A 12810-nucleotide genomic window follows, 5' to 3' on the forward strand; every position below is an offset into this window, starting at 1 on the left:
CTCAAGGAAATCATCCTCTGAATGATTTGCTCCTTTAGTTTCCAAAGCTCCTCTCTAGTGCAGGTGGTTTGAAAAGTGAGACTATCCTTCGGAATTAGCTTTTTCACAGGACAGCCATTCCCTGCAATGACGGGGATGGGGGAAAATCCAGGTCCCCAAAGCAGAAAAGCTGAATCTGTCTGATTCTGCCTGGGTGTCCCGGATAAGAGCTCAGACAGCCTGAAAGACTTGGACCGAGTTTCTCCTGCATTTTGCTTCGATCCCGTTGCACCAGGTATTCTTTTGTTGTGCTGCAGGTCAAAGCCTTTGATATCCCCTGGATTCAACGTATTTCTTTTCTTCCGCCTTTTTAAAAACAGAGACAAGCCAGTTCTCTGGAAGGAGATACAGACCACTTGGGTAACAATGGTACATTTCACATTCTGCCACCGGGAAAGACCTCGCGGGATTGGGGTGGATTTAAGGATTTGGATGGTTTTGTCCGTTCTTTCTTTTTCTTTCTTATTTTTTAAACTCAAATATGTCTCCGTGAAATTTTCGGGGAGTGAATCCTAGGGAGTAGTGGGAGTGGGGGGGTGGGGGTGGAGGTGATTGAAGGAATAGTGTATTGTAGAGGGACTACCAGATGATAGTTGAGGAACGCTCTCAGAGGAATTTTTTTAAGGCTCAGCTGACAGCACTACAGTCCTGCCTGCTGGGAAGGAATGCAGCTTGGTGGGGAAACTGGGGAGAGCCAAGTGTGCAGCAAAGGAGTCTAATTAACAGGACCCGTGTGCTGTGGATGCTCCCCATCTGCCCCCACCAGCACACACCAATCCTGTCACCAACTCCTCGCCGGGAGGGGAGAAGGGAGGGGCTTTTTGGTTGCTAAAGAACTAAACTGAACCTCAGTTGCCCAAGGGCTCAAAGTTAGTAGGTAGAGATGGTTTTCCCTTAATGGACCCTTTACCAAAGCAAATTTTAGAGCAAAGCACAGCTTACATATCAATTTCTTACTGCTCTAAAACAGGTAAATCACCTAACAATGTCTTCCTTAAAAGTCAGTCAAAGGCAATTTCCATGATATTTTGCATTTAAAATGACCGCACATGAGTCCACTGGCAGACAGGAGCTAATTTTAGAAACATGCCACCATACACTAAGTAAGCAGGAGGGCCGAATTTTCTAACATTCTACCCTTAATATTCCAGACTCACCCTATTGCTCCCATAGGTCTTAGCCAAGAAGTAAACCAATACCGATAGCCTAAGCTCAGAATCAGAGCAATTCCCTCTCCCTCCCCAGCTACCGGCACCTGCACCCTCCCCACCATCCCCCGCCCAGCACTTTGGGTACCCAATGTGCAGAGGCGGTGACTATTTATCGGGTCTTATCGGAACCCATGATGTGATGGAATCGATGGGTAACCCAGAGGCTGCCCTGAGCTTCCAGATGACGGTAAATTTTGTCTCGGCAATGAAGTCTCTGTTCTTTCTTGAACTAAAACCCCTTAAGTTCTGGACCTGGGCTATGTCCTAAAGACTATCTCACCTTTTTCCTTTCCTTTAGCTCAGGATAGCGCGTCTAAAGGATAGGGAGGGCTCCAAAAGTTAGGGGATATTGAGCCATGGGGCCCCGGTTTTTTCCGTGTCCTGCTGGGAGCGCCCACAGCCATTTGTTTGTCCAGAGGGAGGACAAGAAGCCCTTTCTCCCCGCTGTGCCCCCTTCCCACTTCCTCCTCCCCACTGCTGGATCTTACAGCTCACTAATCTCTTCAGATCTAAGATTAAATATTCCAATATGGAAGCAAAACTATCTTCCCTAGAACAAATAATTAAAATGCTGCATCATTCATTTTCTGAAGAGCTTTGAGCCTTCTATAGATCCTTTTCTAATCCGCTGTCGTCAGGCGAAACGCACAATGGTCTGTTTAGAAATGGAAAATTATTAAAAGCTCAAGCCTTTTTCCTTCTACCTCTTACAACACCAGCGAGCAATCCACTGGGGGAGGGGTCCTTCGCTCTGCCACCTGGCCTATTTGTTGGAGTTACTTACGATGTCTTCACCGAGAAAAGAGGTCCGAGGGTATGTTAGTCTCCGGTAACCCTCCTTCCACCAACGTCCTTACACCTAACTGATCCAATTCAAAACTGCAACAAACCCCTAGCACCTGTGAGCGTACAGAAGATACCGCGGCCAAACTCGATGTGCTCTACAATGCACATCCTACATACGAGAAATACTGGTTTCAATTAGGCAAAGTAGGAAAGGATGGCGGCGAGTACCTATGGTGCAGAGCGCTCAGGATCTCCGAGGTTTGCTCCGAGGGGCTTCCCAGCAGGAGGGGCAAACTCTCTGGGAAGCTGAATTGTATCCATCATACTGTAGCCTTGTAGCTTCTTGTCTTCTGGCCACCAACTTTCCGAAAGGCTATGGAATCACGCTTGTAATCCGTTTAAATGTTTCCACCTTTGAGACTTGCAGGGAAATGGTCGCTGCATACCAATGGAAGAGCCGGGCGCGCACCTAGCGCGGCGATGCCAGCGACAGGGAGCTCACGACCACAGCTCCCTATGCCCTCGATGGCTGGCAGGCAGGCAGGCAGAGTGAGTGTCCCAGGACTAGGTTCCTTTGATTTAAAATCTCGGTGCTCTCGATCAGTGGAGAGCTTCGTTGTTCCCGAGAGCCTGAGCTCAGTCTCTGGATTTCTTTTTTTCTCTCTTCCTCAAAGGTTGTCACTCACAGCGCAATCCCTGCCCGAGGCCTCCTTCCATCCGAGAAGATGGAATTAGCCCTTGCTTTTCCAGGGTGTCTTTGCTCTTTGCCCTTTAGGTGGGTGGGAGTGGGGGTGGGTGGTGTGTAGATGAGAGAAGAAAAGGGTGGGGAGAGGCGGAAAGGAGGCAGGAAGGGGGCGACTAGATCTCAGATCCCAGCATTGGTCAGACGGCGAAGGTGGGGGGAAAGGAGGAGAGAGGGAGAGAAGATACAAATACACAGTATGGCTGTGCACACCAAATTCCACTTGGATTTGGGAGATCTCAGGCAAAGCACGAAGGTAAAGCGATCCCGTTTGCAGAGAGTGAGTCCCCTGACCGCTCACCATTCAAGCACCCTCACTTCTCGAGCGGGAGAAGGTGCGGGGGAGGGGGGTGGGAGGGGGAGGGGACTGCCGAACGTTTCAGGCCAAGGAGACGCTCGCGGCGGCAGCGGCGGCGGCATCTTTTAAGACTGACCTGCTTTAAAAGTGCCACTTTAATGGCCTAAGAAATAACTAAAATCGGATTACACGTTACTTACCAACGTCTCCTCCTAAACTGGAGCGCCAGGTCGAGTATAAGGAGTCAATATAGGAAACGCAGGGCTGGAACCTGAATGCAAATCCATCAGCCGCCCTCAAATCGCGCACCAAGGGAGCGGCGCTCGGGAGCCCCCAGATCAGCCCATCGCCGGAGCTCCGCCAGCGCGTCCCCCCCGCACCCCCGGCCCCTCCTCCGCGCCAACTGTGTAAATCAGCCGCCGCAGTCCTCTCGCCGCGCATCGCAGGCAAAATCCCGGCTTAGGAAGCAAGGAAGCAAGTGATCTCTCTCTCTCTCGCTAGCTCGCTCTCGCTGTCCCCCTTTCCCTCTCCCCCATTATCGTTCACAACCTCGCAGCTCTTCAAGAGACACCCTGTGAAATTGAGTGTCGGGAAGTCAGCATTCTGTATCTGTGGATTGATTTGTAACTTTTATTTGCAAATGAGAGAGATGCCTGTTTGGAAAATTACAGCCCAAAAGGTGGAGGGTGATCAAATTAAGAACATCTGAGCTGTATTGGTGGGCGGTATCGCTAAAGGCCTCCGGGGAGGGGTTTCCAAGTGATTTGCAGTAATCCCCCACCTTCATGATACATGGGTGACGATTTGAAAGTACACATATTTCCTCATCTGTTTACATTTGCCGGGGGGGTGGGGTGGGGGAATAAAACTGTAGGGCACAGGGAGTTGGGAGGGGGGCATTTGCCTGAGAGATGCTGGATGCCATTTCGTGATAAATTAGATACGGACACTGGAACAATTATTACACGTATGTGAAAGTATTATTACAACATTATAGAGGCGACCATTACCCCCACTGCAGTCATACTAATGCAGTCGTTTAATGCTCCATTCAATCTGCAGTGTAAACCAACGCAATTCTTTTTAATAGATCCCTTTCAACAGCGACTGTGTTGGAAAGAGGGCAGTCTTCCACTAACTCCCAAAGTAAATAGAAGGTAGCTTGGGGAATCATCTCTGTATCTCTTGCCATTTCTTCCTGAAGTGAATGCAATACATTGTCCAAGGAAGGCAAAGTTATTTAGCTATTATAATTGTAGAGGTAGAATTATCTTGAACCTGTTTTCAAAAGCATTCAAAGAACTCTAACTCACCCTTTGCAAAGAAACAGTACTCTCTTTTAATTTATGCATAAAATCCTTTGACAGACAGGCCTGGATATATGTTTTACATCTTCATTTAGTGAATTTTGTATATACTATAATTTATCATCGTTAGTTCATATTATTGACATATAATACCACAAGTTAGTGTCCGTATTACCTACATTAAAAGATAGGAAAGGATGGAGTTGGTCATAGAGACAGCCAGGGGCCTGTGGAATTTTTTGGGATATATACATATACACACACTCTAAATTTAGTATGGCAACTGTGTTGGTTCTGCATAAAATGAATTTAGATTTTATATATATATATATATATACACACACATGTATATGTGTGTGTATATATCATACTTACAATGTTTTCATTTGTTCTTTAAAATACTCAGCATTCTTCAAGATTATTAAGATTAGTAAAATATCTACAGGGACCCAGAAAGTAATAAAAAGCACCATGTATTAAAATGGATTCTTTTTAAATATAGCATTTCAGACTCACTGGCATGAATTCCAAACCTCTTTCCAGTATTTTCTAGGATAATAAATTCTTCCATGTGAATTTTACATATAGGAAGACATAGATGTACAAAGAACATTTGTCATAGGTGTTTCACTCACTGGGTCTCCAAATTGGGCTTCAAAGTGGTATATCTAGGCAGGGTTGCCAAAGGAGTACATCCCCATAATGAATCAGTCAGATTTAGGAAAAACCAAACTGCATCAGTAGTTTGATGTGTCACAGAGATATTTTTGGTCTTTTCAGGTGGTTGCCAAATTTGAGGAGAATCACTCCTGGATACACCATATTTTATGTGGGCAAGTGTGAAATCACACACATGCCCTTTGAGCCTCAGGGCTGGAGGATATTAGAGTAACCCCGAAAGACGTTGGGCAACATCACTCCTAAAGTTCCTGAATCTCTTTAACTTTCTGCAACTATTTTCAAGGTTATTTTGATGAGAGAGTTCTGAATATATTAATTTGTTTACTCTGAGCAGATGTTAGTATCGCCTGATGGTACTGGGGAGCTGCAGAAGATTGAATAGCTAGAATAGGTTGTTAGTGTTAAACATGAGTACTCCCCATACAAATATAACAGGCCAGGTAAAAATATTGTAGAGTAAGTGATTATGATGGATATTTGATTTTATGTTGTGACTTTTTAGTGCTTTCCACACAGACATTTACATGTCCCTAGTTTTATTTTAACCAAACATCATTTACATTGTGAAAAAGGAGAACTCTCATTTAAAAAAAGATGTTCTTTATAGATGATGCACAATGGATAAAAGGAAAACATAAAAATAATATACAGGATGTAATTTTTAGTTCAACAAATATTAATTATGTCCACATTGCTGATTGGTTTTTAAATTATAGACATTACGATATTTCAAATAGTTTTCTTTTAGTGATTCTGTCATTTTTCAGAGAGGAACAATGATATTAAAATAACTAGATAGACTTTATTTTTTGGTCTAGCATATATTTAGCTCATTCTGATGGTTTAAATAAAATACATCTTTTAAAAGATTTACTACTAATTAAACTAGGGTTAGAGAACTGTTTGTTGTATAATGAAGTAGCCACTCAAGAAAGTTCCAAACTCGAAATGTAGTTGTGGTAATCTGTGATTATGTACAGCATACAGTCATTTGCATATTGTGTTTGTCTGTTTTTAAGCATTGTAAAAACATTTGTGAAGCATTGTAAAAACGTGTAAAAAATATTTTTTTTCTCTTTGTTCATTTCAAATGCTGTTTAGGTCAACAAATTACATGTTTGATAACCAGCAAAACCTAACTGCATTGTCATTTGCTTAACTTTTGATATACCACTGTTGAAACAATTGAAAAAATAGTTACACACAATTTTATAAATGGGAACATAGGCTGTAAAAGTTAAACAAATAAAAAGTGATAAAACATGAATTAATATTTTTAGTTTTGTTATATGTTTATTTCTGTAGATCTTTCTGTATCTCCATAGGAGAAACACTTTTGAAACATTTTATATCATAGAAAAAGCTCCAAACCAATTGATAGTTTTGTTTTTTTAATAGCATCTTATAAAACTTAGTGAATCAGCATAGATTTTACAAGCTATAAGCGTGAAGTTATAAAATATTCAATTAAACATTGATCTTTTATATCCTGTTTCACTAAAACATTTTAAAGCACTTTATAGGCATCTACCAAATGAAACTTCAGCCTCTTTTTGAAGTAAACGAGTGTTTTAATCTTAAAGGTTATGTGAGCTATTTTGAGACAATCAGATTTAAACTATTCAATATGAACAAATGTTTATTTATAGGCTCAATTAAGCACAAAGTTATTTGTCTACTTTTAAAGACATTTTTCAAAATTATTTTGAATTAATAAATTGTAGATGTTAAGATTAAAATTACTGAGAGGGGAAAAAGTTTTAAAAGACTAAGCTGAAGAGAAATAAATCAAATGTACAAGTTGAAGTAAATTGATTATTGAATAATGTATCAGGAAATAAATGTAGGTATTATATGTAATGGAAAAAGGCAAATCAGATAAGCTTTAGTGGTAGAAAAATATTTTTAAATATGATATTATGAGAGAAGGAAATAATAATTTTATAGAATCATAAAATCTCGAGATTAAGAGGGACTTGGAAGGTAATCTAATCTGACCAATTATGTGACATTAGAATCTACTTCACTTTCCCCTGGCAAGTTGTTATCAAGATTATGTATAGACTTTTTTTTAATAAACTTTTATTTTTAGTTCCAGAGTACACGTACGGGGTGTGCAGGTTTGTTACATAGGTAATGGAGCTTAGTGCATTTCAGAGCAGGCCATTTTATTTTTGGACAAATCCAGCTGATTGAAACAAAAGTTAAGCAAATTAAAACTTCTACTTTCCATCAATTGTTTTTGTTTTACCCCTTGATGACTTGTTTAAAAGTCTAAGGGAATGAACTTCCTAGTTATTTAAGTATATATTTATGCAAAGAAACTCACCTGCCAGGTAGAAATGCAGAACTAGTTTTCGAGATATGAGTTTGAGCTAGAGAACGAGTGATTTAACTTGAAAAACCAACTGAAGCCATGAAACTACAGAATTTGTTGTAAGCACTGAAGTGACAAAATGTTAGAGGGCATTGTAGTGCTTGAGAGTTACTTCTGAAACATCCACAATATTTTAATTAGTCTTCATGGATATCCCTTTGGGAGCACATTTGAAGTTCTGTATGTGTCCTTTCAATCTACTGACTTTAAACCAGCTACATCATAGAGGAACAGTACTGGTATCAGCTACACAGATTAGAGAGCCTAAACCATATATGTACATGTTTACATGTAAAATCAAATTTCTCCTGGTTTTTGAATTTTGGAAGCTATTTGAGAACATGAGTATAAAGTGAATATTTTGAAATCAGGCTGATTTCAATGTAAAGAACCTGACAGAAAATGCTTTCAGCACCAAGTATGGGAATAGATAAAAGGCTTCAATATGATCATGTGCTGGAATTCACAAATAATGGAAATCTTATGTACAGTCCTGCATCTTAAGTATATAACAAGAGTGTAGTGAAACACAATGTATTTTTTAATGTCAGCAATTCACAAAGTAACTTAGTTCAATTAAAAAAAAAAAAACCCAAAAACAAAAACTGAAGTTTCTTTGAATTTGGCTGCTTCCCTTATATCACTGCTGAGTCTTAGGCATCTATAGCTGCTTTTAGCTACTATAGTCTGTCTAAGTCTCCTTTCACATTTCTATGTTGCTAAACAACCAATGTTTAGTGATTTCCATATCTGTAACTCTGCCTTTTTAGTACTGAAATTGATTTTTTCATATGTGGGCATCTAAAGATAAATGTATTATTCCATATGCATGTCATTTTTTCTTCATCATGTTTGACAAAATACTTTCACAGATGAATGGTCTGAATTTGGCACTTCAGTTGGCATGGTTTTAAAAAAATTGGTAAGTAGGAAAATGTTTATTACAAATGTTATTATTTTGCAAATATTTTAAATAATATTAACAAGAAAAAATAATAAACATATGTGTCATGGTGAAGGTATCATTCACTAGTTTTTAATGATAGTAAAGCTATCAAATAATGTAGAGCCCATGATGCTACAAATTTACCTCCCCGTCCCGAAAAATCATAAAGTACCTTCTAAAACGTTTTACTGAAAACATAAATAGAAGATAAATATTTAACACGTGTATATTTAAGCATGTATTTCATGTTGTGCCCTTAATAATTTCAAAGGAGAATCTGACCTAAAAGTAATTTTCTTACTTTTTGTTCCGGTTGGGTATTTTTATTCAAAGGGTAGTGATGAAATGTTTGATGTGGCTAAGAAAGTGAAAAAGCAACTGCTGATACCTCCCACTTTCACCTTAAAATATATTATAGTTTATTTTGTAATATTTCATTTGAAGGGCCATGAAAAATAGCCAAAATATGCCTACACATATACAAGTGATACATACGCACGTATGTTTCTGTATGCGTGTGTATCAGAAGGATACAAAGTTGGAAACTAATGGACTTCTTATAAATTATTTGTTTGAATTATTTTATTTCTAAAATGTAGAGAATATCTAGTTTCAAAGATTCTGTAGTATAAAACAAACAGAATAGCTATCGATAAAATATTAAAAATGAATTATATGTCCTAAATACATTGTATTGATATTGAATGATAATATTTACTAAGTTAGAAACTTTTGGAACACTTGCGTCACAGAAGATCAGATAATCTTTAGAAACTGACCTTTTTCTGTGGGTTTAAACCAATACCCTGGAAAAATAACTCTGTTCAATGATATAATAGGCTGACATTAACTCCCCATGTGCAAGTGTTCTCTATCATTTACTAAAAGGTAACATGTTTTAAAAACTCTACTACCTTTTAACTGTAATGCCAAAATAAACAGGAATCCAGAATATTCAAGTGCTGAACAGTTTTGACATTCCTTAAACCTTTGAGCAAGTATTAATTCATGCAGGGACCTTTCATATACAACTCAGCTTGACAGGATGAATAAACCAAAACGCAACACCTGTTGCTCAGTAAGCTGGACTAGCTTCTTTCTACCATGTGGACAGTATAGTGTTCATTTTACAAGGAATTGAGATCCATGCAACTAGTTTAAGAAAGGGTTGTTGGTGGGATTTTGTTTGTTTATTTAAAAGATTTACAGTCTTCATCTCATAGAAATCAAGAACTGAAACTAGTACAGCCAAACTTCATGGGAAACACAATTGGATATTAGGTCTTTTTTCTGTCTCTCTTGGGGTCCGCATGGTTGCTTCCCTGACACTTTCCTTAATTTATTTCTGTTCTTTACAGAAGGAAGAGTGATTCCTAAAAATTTAAGTATGATGCAATTTTCTGGTAACCCTCTACTGGTTTCCTATCTCTCTACGTAAAAGCCGAAGTCCTTACACAGGTTCATAAGCTGTATATGATCATTTCACTCAGCCCATATCTGACCTATGCCCTATCATTTGCCCTTTTGCTCCCACTGTGCCAGCCTTGCTTTTCCTTCGACTTAAGAAGAGCACACATATCTCAGGACACTTGAAGCTGCTATGCACTCTGCCCAGAACATCCTTCCACAAATATTAGCTGGCACCTTCGCTATATTTAGGTTTCTGTTAAAATGACATATAGTCGTGTAGGCATTCTTGACCATGCTATTGCATGTAGTAATTCCCTCATTAATCTTGAACTGCATAACTTATTTATTCCTACAGTTTCTCTACCTGATAATATATAGTTTATTTACTTGTGGGTTTTACTGTCTACCACCTCCTACAACAATAAGTTTCATCAGAACAGGGACTTTAATTCATTGTGGTAACATTGCCACCCAAAGCAGTGCCCAGTACATAATAGGAACTACATATGAATGTTTTGGAGGAATGAAATGAATGACTGTTACTTCTAATCGCTACTTCCTTTTGAGTCTCCACCATTTTTTTTTCCTGCTAAGTAGTTCTTTTTCGTATTAGCTAGCAGTCAGTTCACAGATATTTCATGACCTTTAATTTATAATGTTCTCTAGCAACTGATAACTTCTCTCTTTTCTATTAGTTCAAATTCCTGAAAATCTAATTGGATAGGTTTTTTTTTTTTTTTTTTTTCAGTAAGGCCACACAGACCACAAATTTCTGGACGATCTCTGATTGTATTCTTTTGTCAGGTATATACACTTATCTAATAAAGCTGAGCCACCTTGGAACACGGCTGCATAGGCATGAGGGCCTGTGGGAAGGCATCCAGGCAACATAAATACGTCTAACTTATAAAACTGTTTCAGCTTCATCTGCACCAATGTTCTTCACTGTCCTAAGTCCTACTCATGAGTCTGACATCATTCCTCAATTCACTGCATCGATCTTTTACTTCCATGTTTCTTCTTCATCAGATGACTCCTCCAAGCTTTTTGTTGTTGTTGTTACACTTTTTTCACCACAGATATAACTATGTATTTATAGTTCTCCTATGATAAATAAATCCATGTCTCTGCCTTGACTCTAAAGACAACAAAATGACCCCATACTGTCACTTCCCCAGGCTATCCCAATTAACTTTGGCGTGGTGAGTAAGAAATAGCATGTGCGTTTACATAGATCCTGCTGTGGACACACACTGAGGCGACCCCCAATGAATCATGCCCTTGCCTAATCCCCTCTTGTTTTGTGTGGACGGAACCTGGTACTTCCTTCTACTCAATAAAATATAGCAAAAGGGAAATAATTATTCAGATGTAATTCAACTCCCTGATCAAATGATTCTGAGTTAATCAAGAGAGGTTATTTGGGGCGGGCCTGGCTTAATCAGGTGAAATTCCTTAAAAGAGAGATTGGTGACCTCCCGAAAATGAAAACACATTTTCCTGATGTCCTTGAAGAAGCAAGCAACCATGGGTTCTACAACCCTAAAGAAATAAATACTTCAACAACCTGATTAAATTCGGAAATAAATTACTCTCTGTCAAGCCTCTGGATAAGAATACAGCCCAACTGGCCTCTTGATCACAGTCTCATAAGACATTGAGCAGAGGACTCAGCCATGTCTGGACTGCTGACCTACGGAAACTGTGATGTAATAAATGTATTTTGTTTTAGTCCACTAAATTTTTGGTAATCTGTCATACAGTAATAGAAATCTAATACAGATCTTCCTCCTAGTTCATTGAAAGAGACAGACATTAAGAGCCCCCTATTGTTTTATTTCTTTAGACCTCACCGTGTGACTTTGTCTTAAACTTTTTCTTTTCTTGAGTTACACATATTAAATTATGGAAACTGAAATAATATCCTTTACTTCCTTAGTATCTTTCTATTTGGTGATTTACTCCTTTATTGTATTTTCCCTGTTCTCAGCGTTTTAAGACTAACTTTAGACCTTTCAGAAAACAACATGTGACCATAATACTTTTCTTCCTCCCTTAACCACATAATCATCTCTTCTGCATGCAGCATCAGCTCCTATCATTTTCAGCTCTTGGTTCTGATGAGCATAGCCCCAATGTCTTTGACTATGAGATTCATGTGTTAACTCCTCTCATTAATGTCTCACTTTTTTTCTGTTTATACATTTAAATATTTAATTTACTTAATTTTTTCCATAAAACTATTCTTAAATTTTTATATATTTACTGAATGATTAATATTTACTTACACAATATTTTGTAAAAAATGGGAATATTTACTTAAACAATGATTTTGTAAGGTCAAGATGTTTATGTGTGAAAATTCATCCCTGATTTATCTACATGTTACATCTGAATATTCATGTAAATTTTATTTGGTTAGACATATCTATATGTGAAAACATCTGTTTTCGGACCCTTAACAAACTCACAAAAATTACAGTATAAATATTTGGTACATACTGTCTGTATTTAAAATAAAAATTTTACTTTTCTTCAGAATACGTTTAGTGGTATGTACTTGAAAAACCAGTATGTTCATTTGTCATACAAATGGAAATAAACACGAGATGAAATACTGATGGAGGAAATTTCCTCTATGTTTATTCTGCCAGACATTCTCAAAAACTGATTTGAAAATAAAATGATTAAGAATTTCTGTTTCCCAAGGGGGCCCCACAGAGTGCATAATCAATCTCTGGTTCACATTTCCCTGACCAAAAACAAACAAAACAAAACAAAACAAAACAAAGAAAACACCACAACCACCCTAGATAAGATTCTGATTAAAGAGTTTTAAAGTGAAATTTTTATTTTTAAAAGGTGAAATTCAAAATCATGATGCAATGATAGAAGTAGGAATCGGGGCAGGGGTGGGCTTCACTCATCTGTAGGTAATGAAGAAATTTTTAATGATTATATTTCTAAATGCATACCGCAGTAGATAAGCCATAAAAAGTCCTATTCAATTAAT

The 12810-nt window shown here is 38.3% G+C and overlaps 1 protein-coding gene across 2 annotated transcripts in view; it reads right to left on the reverse strand.

Annotated features, from left to right (window-relative positions):
* SLITRK3 (SLIT and NTRK like family member 3) overlaps positions 1-3556 on the reverse strand; it is a 13818-nt gene extending 10262 nt beyond the window's left edge. The window contains exon 1 of one of the 2 annotated variants that reach the window (XM_032173944.2): positions 3277-3556. The gene's annotated coding sequence lies outside the window, so the exon portion shown is untranslated. Of the gene's footprint in view, positions 1-2264; positions 3070-3276 lie in introns of those variants that run through there. The other variant, XM_032173942.2, reaches the window with a different exon arrangement.
* Between the last annotated feature and the right edge of the window lie 9254 nt (positions 3557-12810).

This window comes from Hylobates moloch, unplaced genomic scaffold, assembly GCF_009828535.3.
Source record: "Hylobates moloch isolate HMO894 unplaced genomic scaffold, HMol_V3 SCAFFOLD_13, whole genome shotgun sequence".
NCBI classification, from domain to species: domain Eukaryota; kingdom Metazoa; phylum Chordata; class Mammalia; order Primates; family Hylobatidae; genus Hylobates; species Hylobates moloch.